We start from the raw sequence: 9019 nt of genomic DNA, 5'->3' as shown, positions 1-9019 counted from the left end.
AGCAACAATACATTTAATAAACCTACCACTCGACAGAGGGCGACGAAAAAAATGTGTAAAAATCTCATAGTAAGCATTTATATAATTTACAACGTTGCCAGATGAGCCTAACACAACTTTGCCGTTATTTCTAGTCAAGTAGATTTTATTTCGTTTAAAAGTTTCTGATAAATAAATGAGATTATTATAATGAATAAAAATAAATAATACAAACAAATTATTACTTGTTATTTTAAATACTTGTTAGTGTTGATGAAAACATAAATGGTAATTAAAGTTATTCTAAATACGGTCCGGTCCGGTAGCTCAAATTTTACAGTACGAATGGGATGTTTCAGGACGAGTAGGTAGCCGACTCTTTAATTTCGAAACGAGTACTGCGAAAAGAGTTACCGGACGTATGTTGTTATGTATTTTATTTCATACTGTCAACATACTTTTTTATTCGATAAAATTATTATTATTTTGAGAAAAAATCCAAATCGAGTCACTTTTTCTGACATCGTTAGCAACCGCTCTTTGGTAAATGTTTTAATTTGTTTATTCGTGCAAATCAGCATCATATGTTTAAACACAAAGTACTTATAACACTTTACAGGACTTGTTTTGTATAATCCGACTCGATGGACGAATGTTTTGTGCAATCCGTCTCGAAGGACCAATGTTTGTGCAACTCGGCTCGTCCTACCAGTGTTTTTTGTAATCTGGTTGATACGACAATGTGATACCGAATTGTACTTTGATATTGCTCCAAGGACCTTTGTTTTCTTTCGTGCGAGATAATAGACAGCGTTCGGTTTCGATGTTTAATACAGGACGGTTACAGAAGTACTAAATTTACATTTGTATTTACAATAACAGGTAAAGCAAAAGAGACCCAAAAGGGTCAGTGGCCGCTTCCGGAAATGGAACACTTGTCCTTTTTGGCTCAATTTTATCGGACTTGTCCGTTTTTTTGATTTTACCGGAATCGTTCGATCCAGTAAAACGTCAAACTTGACATAGTATGAAGTAAAATAAATAAATTTTATGATGTAAATACAATTAAGTAGGTATATCGATAATTCGCTACTGAAAATTTATTGAAATATAATTTGTGTTAAAAAAAGATTTTTGTGGTTTTATGGTTTATTAAATGTAATTAAAATAAATAATATCAAGAACTTGTATTATATATTAAAAACATTCATTGTAAATAAGAAAATTATGTAAATAAACCATAAAACCATACAAAATTTTCCTGCGACCTCTATTCAAAATTCCAGTTTACCAATAGGAATTAAGGCACAAAGATGTTTCACTGAATTTATTACCGATTTTTCAAGAAAAGTATGCTTATAAGCCTATAAGCGTCTAATGGATTAAAACAACAAATAATAATCACAATTTATTTGTTTTATGTGTTCATTATAATAATCCCATTTATTTACCAGAAACTTCTAAATGAAATAATATCTGGTTGACGAGAAATATCCGCAAATTTGTGTTAGGCTCATCTGGCAACGTTTTCGGTAGGTAGGTATCAATGGAATAATGCGATTAGGTATACTAACCGTTTTAAGGAGTGCTCGTCCAATAGTGCGTAAACTAAAAGATTTGGTAAATTTTCTTGGAAGAGTTTGTTTCTTCAATGAAAATTTATGGTTTTTAACTCTTCGGCCGCTTGAAAGTCTCGCCATGTGAAAATACATTATTTGATAACCTGTTTCGTAATAATTGTAAATACTAACAAAAGCATATTTGCATATTCTAAACAACTGGCCATATCGACTCCAAACTTGTACAGATATGTTTTTTAATGTTTCTGTTTTCAATGAAATAAATTTTATTTGCAAAATACTTAATGTCTAACGACATATCACACATACATACTACCCCATTTACTATATTTTCAATCTGTGCATTTTTCGCTTCATTCGTAGGAGCCAAGTAAGAAGTATCAGTGAGACCGGCGGTCTTTCAATAGCTCGTAAATGAAACGATTTAGTAAAGTTTCCTAGAACAGTCTGTGTCTTCATAAAAAAAATTAGACATTTTTACTATGAAATATAGGTACAATACGCTATATTCCACTGTTTCTTTTCTTTGAGATACGACTAGTTCTTGTGCCGAAGTGAAACACCAAAAAGTCCAAAGTCCGGAAATCAGAGTGAATTTTAAAACACATAAAACGACTTCTTTATTTATTATAATATTGTCCTGTAACGTCCTGCGACGTGGAATGGAGTTTCTTAAAGTACAAAAGTATGTTAGATAATAACCGAAAAAATTTCTTGATTAAAACTAAAGGAAACACAATTATTACTTGGAATAAAAATAAAGAATATCAAGAACTTGTGCTATGTATTAAAAATATTTAATTTCAAATAAGTAAATTATGTTAATAAACCATAAAACCACAAAAATCTTTTTTTAACACAAATTACAATTCAATAAATTTTCAATAGCGAGTTATCGATATACTTAATTGTATTTACCTCATAAAATGTGAAAGAAAATGTCTTATTTTTGACTTTATGCGGCATATGTTACCCGTTTTTTAAGATATATATGAATGCATATGTTTTGTCTTTAGTATATATCTGCCCGTCTCTAGTTTAATAAATTTTCTAAAATAATATAGTAAGTTTTAAAAAAACGCATTTAAAAGCATTTTCCTTTGTATTATTAGTAACAAAAGCGAGCACACGAAAGCGTAGAAAAAATTTCCAATGTGTTATTTACATTTATTTTACTTTATACTGTGTCAAATTTGACGTTTTACTGGATTCGAAGGAGTCCGGTAAATAAAAAAAACGGACAAGTCCGGTAAAATTGAGCTAAAAAGGACAAGTCCTGCAAAATGTTACTATGTGTTTAAACATTTTTGATGCTGATTTGCACGAATCAACAAATTAAAACATTTGCCAAACAGCGGTTGCTAACGATGTCAGAAAAAGTGACTCGATTTGAACTTTTTCTCAAAATAGTAATTATTTTATCGAATAAAAAAATATGTTGATAGTATGAAATAAAATCCATAACGACAAACGTCCGGTAACTCTTTTCGCAGTACTCGTTTCGAAATTAAAAACTGGGCTCCCTACGGTCGCCTCGTCCTGAAAAATCTCACTCGTACTGTAAAGTTTGAGTATTTATAATAATGTTAGCACTATAACAAATATTTAAAATAACAAGTAATAATTTGTTTGTATTATTTATTTTTATTCATTATAATAAGCCCATTTATTTATCAGAAACTTTTAAACGAAATAAAATCTACTTAACTAGAAATAACGGCAAAGTTGTGTTAGGCTCATCTGGCAACGTTGTAAATTATATAAATGCTTACTATGAGATTTTTACACATTTTTTTCGTCGCCCTCTGTCGAGTGGTAGGTTTATTAAATGTATTGTTGCTGTGATTTGGGTTATCTACGCGCGCGATTGGTGTCCAAGCTTTTCGCCGGCGTTTGACGGCCGACTGTTGGTGCGCCATCTCTTGTTCGCCGGCCGTTGGCCTGTTCGCTCCAAACAATAGCATGGGTCTATCTATATGTATTTAATCAATGCTCGATCCAAGTGTAGTGTAGCTTTCGGCTCTAATAACGCAGTGTGAAAATTTTCTTCGCTTTGATTTTCAAATAGTGCGATTTTAAGTATAACAGCCAAGTTAAATATGCCATCAACATATCCCAGTGCACTTGCCTCTTTGATTAAATTTTCACATCCTGCCTCGGTTGTGACATCGTCTGTAGAGACTTTGAGTTCAACACCGTACGAAATCTAAATACTAAAATTGTTAGATAAAACCTTTACTGCGAAAACGCAAGGCATTTTACTTAATTCTTTGTTGGTGGTAACCATTTCGAATTCCTAATCTTGAAGTTAGTACCAGTTTTCTGGCAACTAATCACGCGCCCGGTATTTTATCAGACTGCTTTTTCTTCAACCAAGGCCGAAAAAGTACGTTTATCCGTACTTGCAGTGCTTCTTTATCACGATGGCGAACTGCGGATCTTGTAATACTGCCATTAACCGAGAACCTACTATAAACTGTAGTGGATGCTCCTCTAAAATACATATACGTTGTGTGGGATTATCAGCAGATGATGCAGCACGTTTCACGCGATCAGCATCTAACAATATCAAAGTCTACTGTAACCCTTGCAACGCTATTGAAGATAAATTCGTGCATTTTAATAAGACCTTACTTGCTATCCAAAAGGACATTTCTAATCAGTTTGCAGCACTTGAAACCAGATTATCTGAAATGTCTCGTTCATCGGAGCTATCGCCATCCTCATTCGAGGACGTTGTTAATGAAGCTACGGAAAGAATTCGACGTGCTAATAACATAATTATTCGCAACGCTCCTGAGACCCCAACTAACGTTAATTCTACTGAACATGATACACAATTACTCCAAGATGTCGTCAAAACCATCTGCCCAGACGCACCCATCGATTTTATTATTATTATTATTATTATTATTATTATTACAATATAAATACAGATTGAGACTGTTGCAGTCTATAGATCTGTAGAGTTAACAAATATAAATGGTCTTCTATACAAAAATTGAAATTAAATTCTATTATACAAAATTAAAATAATAAAAGAAAAAAAAAAAAAAAGTTGATTGTGTTAGTTATTTGCCACGTTGAGATCGTCATATGCGTTTTTAAAGCTGTTTGTAGTTCGAGCTTCTACAATTTCCTTGGGGAGGTTGTTCCAAGTATCAAATATTCTATTTGGGAGAAAATTCTGGCGGATGGAAGTTTTGAATTTTTCTTTTTTAAGCTTCAGGGGGTGGCCTCGAAGACGTGCATCGTCATTAATTGTAAACAATGTTCGGAGATCAACTGGGAAGTGACCATGAAGAATTCTAAAAGTAATTATCATATCGCCTCTTTTTTTTCTTTGTTCAAATGTGGGTAGGTTCCATAGCCTAAGTCTCTCTTCGTATGAGGGTCTATTCGTTCCAAAGGACAACCTGGTGGCTCGACGTTGCGTAAGTTCGAGTCAGTTCTTATCGCTCACACGACTGCAGTACCATACTGGACCTCCAAATTCCAACACGGGTCTTACGTAGGTGGTATAAAGTTTCTTCGCAGATCTCGAAGAAATGTGTTGGAATGTCTTGCCGATTAGATATAACATCTTGTTGGCTTTGTGACATATTTTGTTGATGTGCGATGACCACGATAAATCGCTGGTTACTGTGATTCCAAGATCGACTTGTTGTGCCACAACTTTTATGGTGGTGTCATTTATTTGGTAGTTGACACAGGGGTTGTTTTTGCCCAGACGAAGTATGGTGCATTTGTCTTGGTTTAACGGCAGCAGCCAAGCATCGGACCAGTGTTTGATAGTGGTAAGATCTGACTGTAATTGACTGTAATTGACCAGGGTCTTTGAGTGGATTGGAATAAAGTTTAACCCAATATTTATTCGTCGTGTTGGCAAAAAAATTGGTAACAAACCCAGAACGCTTAAAGTTACATTTACAAATGAATTGGCAGCACTTAGCGTCCTCAAAAACAAGAAAAACCTCGCCAATACCAACTTTACTCAAGTATCGATCCAGAACGATTTGACGCCTAGACAAATGGAATACCTTAATAACCTGCGCCAAGAGCTTAAGACACGAATTGAATCAGGAGAAAACGGCATCACAATAAAATACAAAAATGGAATCCCGACAATAGTTACCTCCCCCGCAAAAAACTAGGCACTTCTGTTATAACTTTACCAATCTTTTATACCAATATCCTTTCACTTCTCAGTAAATTCGATGAGTTTTTAGTATGTGTTCAACAATTTAATCCATATTGCATTCTTCTGACAGAAACTTGGTTGCCCCCGGCTGTCTCTTCCTCTTTACTAAACATTCCTGGTTATGAATTACTTCGGCAAGATCGTGAAAATTGCAAAGGTGGTGGTGTTTGTATATACATCAAAACTTCAAGTCAGTACCACGTAAAAAATTTTAACGCATTCAATACTGAGGGTATATTTTTGCATATTACTGTTGATTCTAAACTGTTTACTCTAGGATGTGTTTATCGTCCACCAAAATCTTCTGCTGAAAATGACCTCAGGTTAGTCAATGAACTGGAAAATATTTTCAACCATAATCCTTGTGTAATAATTTTTGGCGACTTCAACTACCCCAATATTAAATGGCCTCTGCAAGTCTCCAACGACTCGTTGAATGTTGAAACGAATAATTTCGAAGATCTGATTTTAAACAACGCCATCGAACAACTGGTGACACAACCAACCCGAATAAGAATAGATCAGACCCCATCGCTATTGGATCTTATTCTTACTAATGATCCTAACTTAGTTGCTAAGATTGAATATCATCCCCCAATTGGTGTATCTGATCACATTTCAATTCTTTGTTTTCTGCAGTTCATGTCCTACACTCAACCACGTAATATCTTGAAAGTTTTTAATAAAGTTAATTATGACGCATTACAGCTGCGTCTAGAACACTTTAATTGGGAACCATTGTACCAATCGCCTAGCGTTGACGATATGTGGGAGTGCTTTCTTTCTAGTATTATTCAATCTACACAGTCCTGCACTTCAACATATACTGCCTTAACTAACCCTTCTAAACCATGGATTACACAAGACCTTATCCGACGTAGTAAAATTAAACGGCACCTTTGGAGAAAATTTCAACAGTCGCACCGTCAAGAAGACTACCTAACCCATAGACATTTCTCCAATGCTTTATCACACGACATCCGCAAATCTAGAGCAAATTATGAAAACAGGCTACTTCGTAAAGGTCCGAAAGCCCTATATAAATATACCAAAAGCAAACTAACAAGCAAAGTTTCTAAACCCGTAGTTAAAAATAAAGACGGTGAACTATGTGCAAACGATTTCGCAACAGCGGAAGCGTTTGCGGATCACTTTGAATCAGTATATGTAAATGAACTTTGAGATAATTTTCCGGAAATATTATCACCCCGAGTTTCAGAGTCGCTAGATACTATTGAATTTCCCGAAGATATTGTTTACGAAGAGTTATGCCGTCTTGATTCTGTTTCTTCTCCCGGACCCGATAACTTGTCTCCTCACGTATTACGTAGTTGTGCTAGAACATTAAGTAAGCCTCTGTCGCACATTTTTCATCTTTCTTTTACTACTTCCCGCCTTCCCTCTCTTTGGAAAAAGGCTCATGTCACAGCAATCTTTAAGAAAGGAGAAAAAACAGAAGCAGCCAATTATCGTCCCATCAGCTTGACCTCTGTGTGCGTCAAAATTATGGAAAGAATAATTGTGAAATATTTGCTAAATTTTTTACTCGAAAATAACGTTATACCCTCTACCCAACATGGATTTTTACCTCACAAGTCCACAGTGACCTGTCTTCTTCAGTGTGTTAATCAGTGGTCCTTATCTCTTGATGAAGGCAGTCCTGTTGACATTGTTTATTTGGACTTTGCTAAAGCTTTCGATCGCGTCCCGCACAATAGATTATTTTACAAATTAGAATATATTGGAATCCGAGGTCGTTTATTAGAATGGATCGTTGCGTTTTTAACCGCTAGAACTTTTTCCGTACGCATTGGCTCTTGTGTTTCTACTGAGCGTTGCGTGTGCTCAGGAGTTCCGCAAGGATCAGTTTTAGGCCCCGCGTTATTTTTGTCCTATATTGCTGATCTTAGCTTCCAGATTACATCGGATCACATATTCTATGCTGATGATTGCAAAATTTATGCCAATCCGCTAACTGATCACAACTCCTTACAATTGGATCTGCATTCTGTGAAAAAATGGTGTCAAAATTGGCTAATCCCATTAAATCTGGATAAATGTGTCTTAATGCACTTAGGAACCAACAATCCTTTACTCACGCTTAACATTGCCAACCAACAGTTAAAAGTTGTTAAATATCACTCTGATCTTGGTATTACCATCACACCTTCCCTATCCTGGTCTCAACATATCGGTGAGATAGTGAAACGAGCTAACAGATCAATTTTTCTGTTCTCCAAGGCTTTTCGCAATCTCGATTTCCAGTCTTTCTGTTATCTGTTTAAATCATATATTCGTCCACTTCTCGAACACGCTGCCGTGATCTGGTCACCGATGCTTATAAGAGACAACAAACTAATTGAAACAGTTCAGCGTAGAGCGACAAGAATAATGTTACCATCCATTCGTAATTATTCCTATCAAGAACGACTTAAATTATTACATCTCCTGTGGTCACCTACATTTAAAATTTCAAATTTGGCGCTACAACTAGATGGCAGCAGTGAGGAGGAAGCAGTACGGGACACGAGGGGATCTAAACAGAATTTTAATAAAACCGCTCGTTCGAAGATTAAAAATTAGTTTTACTAAAAAACCGACTACAATTTCAGGAGTGGGATGAACGACCTTTACATCGGAATGACCAATGTCCGATTTGTATTTGTGAAGTGCTGATTCATGGAATAGTTACACGGATAAATGGTAGAAGAGTCAAGCACGTGGGAAATGTGAGGTTATGTCAAATCATCGCGTTTTCATAAAAGGAGAAGATGGCAAGAACCCTCCAAGAAGTGGAGTTGTGTGACGACGCTATTAAGAATGGTCCTTATGCATCGGTACGTACGCTATACGGCCTTGCCTTTGACGACGGTAGTCGGTTGAACAGAAAGAAGCTGTGTCAATGGACGGGTTTCCCTTTTGAGATCGCATCAGATGACTTCAGTGAGAAAGTGGATGAGGTAGTGCAGAATTTTACGATCGCAGAACTTTGTGGAGTCGGCCTTCTACTGGGGTTGAATTGTGCAGGTACTCACCAAGAAGTGGCCGAGAGAATTTGTTCAGTGTTGACTGATTTTGATCTGTTTACACAAGAAAGAGTTGTTCAAGAACAAGAAAGTGAAGACGAGGACGACGAAGATGATCCGGTAGACAGTGATGATGGTCAAGCAGGCGCGGCAGCAGTCCCTACGTTCACCATGTCTTTCAGAGACATCGAAGATTCCGTACGCACTTTTAGTGGTGATGACAATTATGCAAT

Source organism: Zophobas morio, unplaced genomic scaffold (genome assembly GCF_036711695.1).
Source record: "Zophobas morio isolate AGI-343-1 ecotype UQ-CSIRO unplaced genomic scaffold, CSIRO_AGI_Zmor_V1 ptg000030l, whole genome shotgun sequence".
NCBI lineage: Eukaryota > Metazoa > Arthropoda > Insecta > Coleoptera > Tenebrionidae > Zophobas > Zophobas morio.
This window is presented reverse-complemented; position numbering follows the sequence as displayed.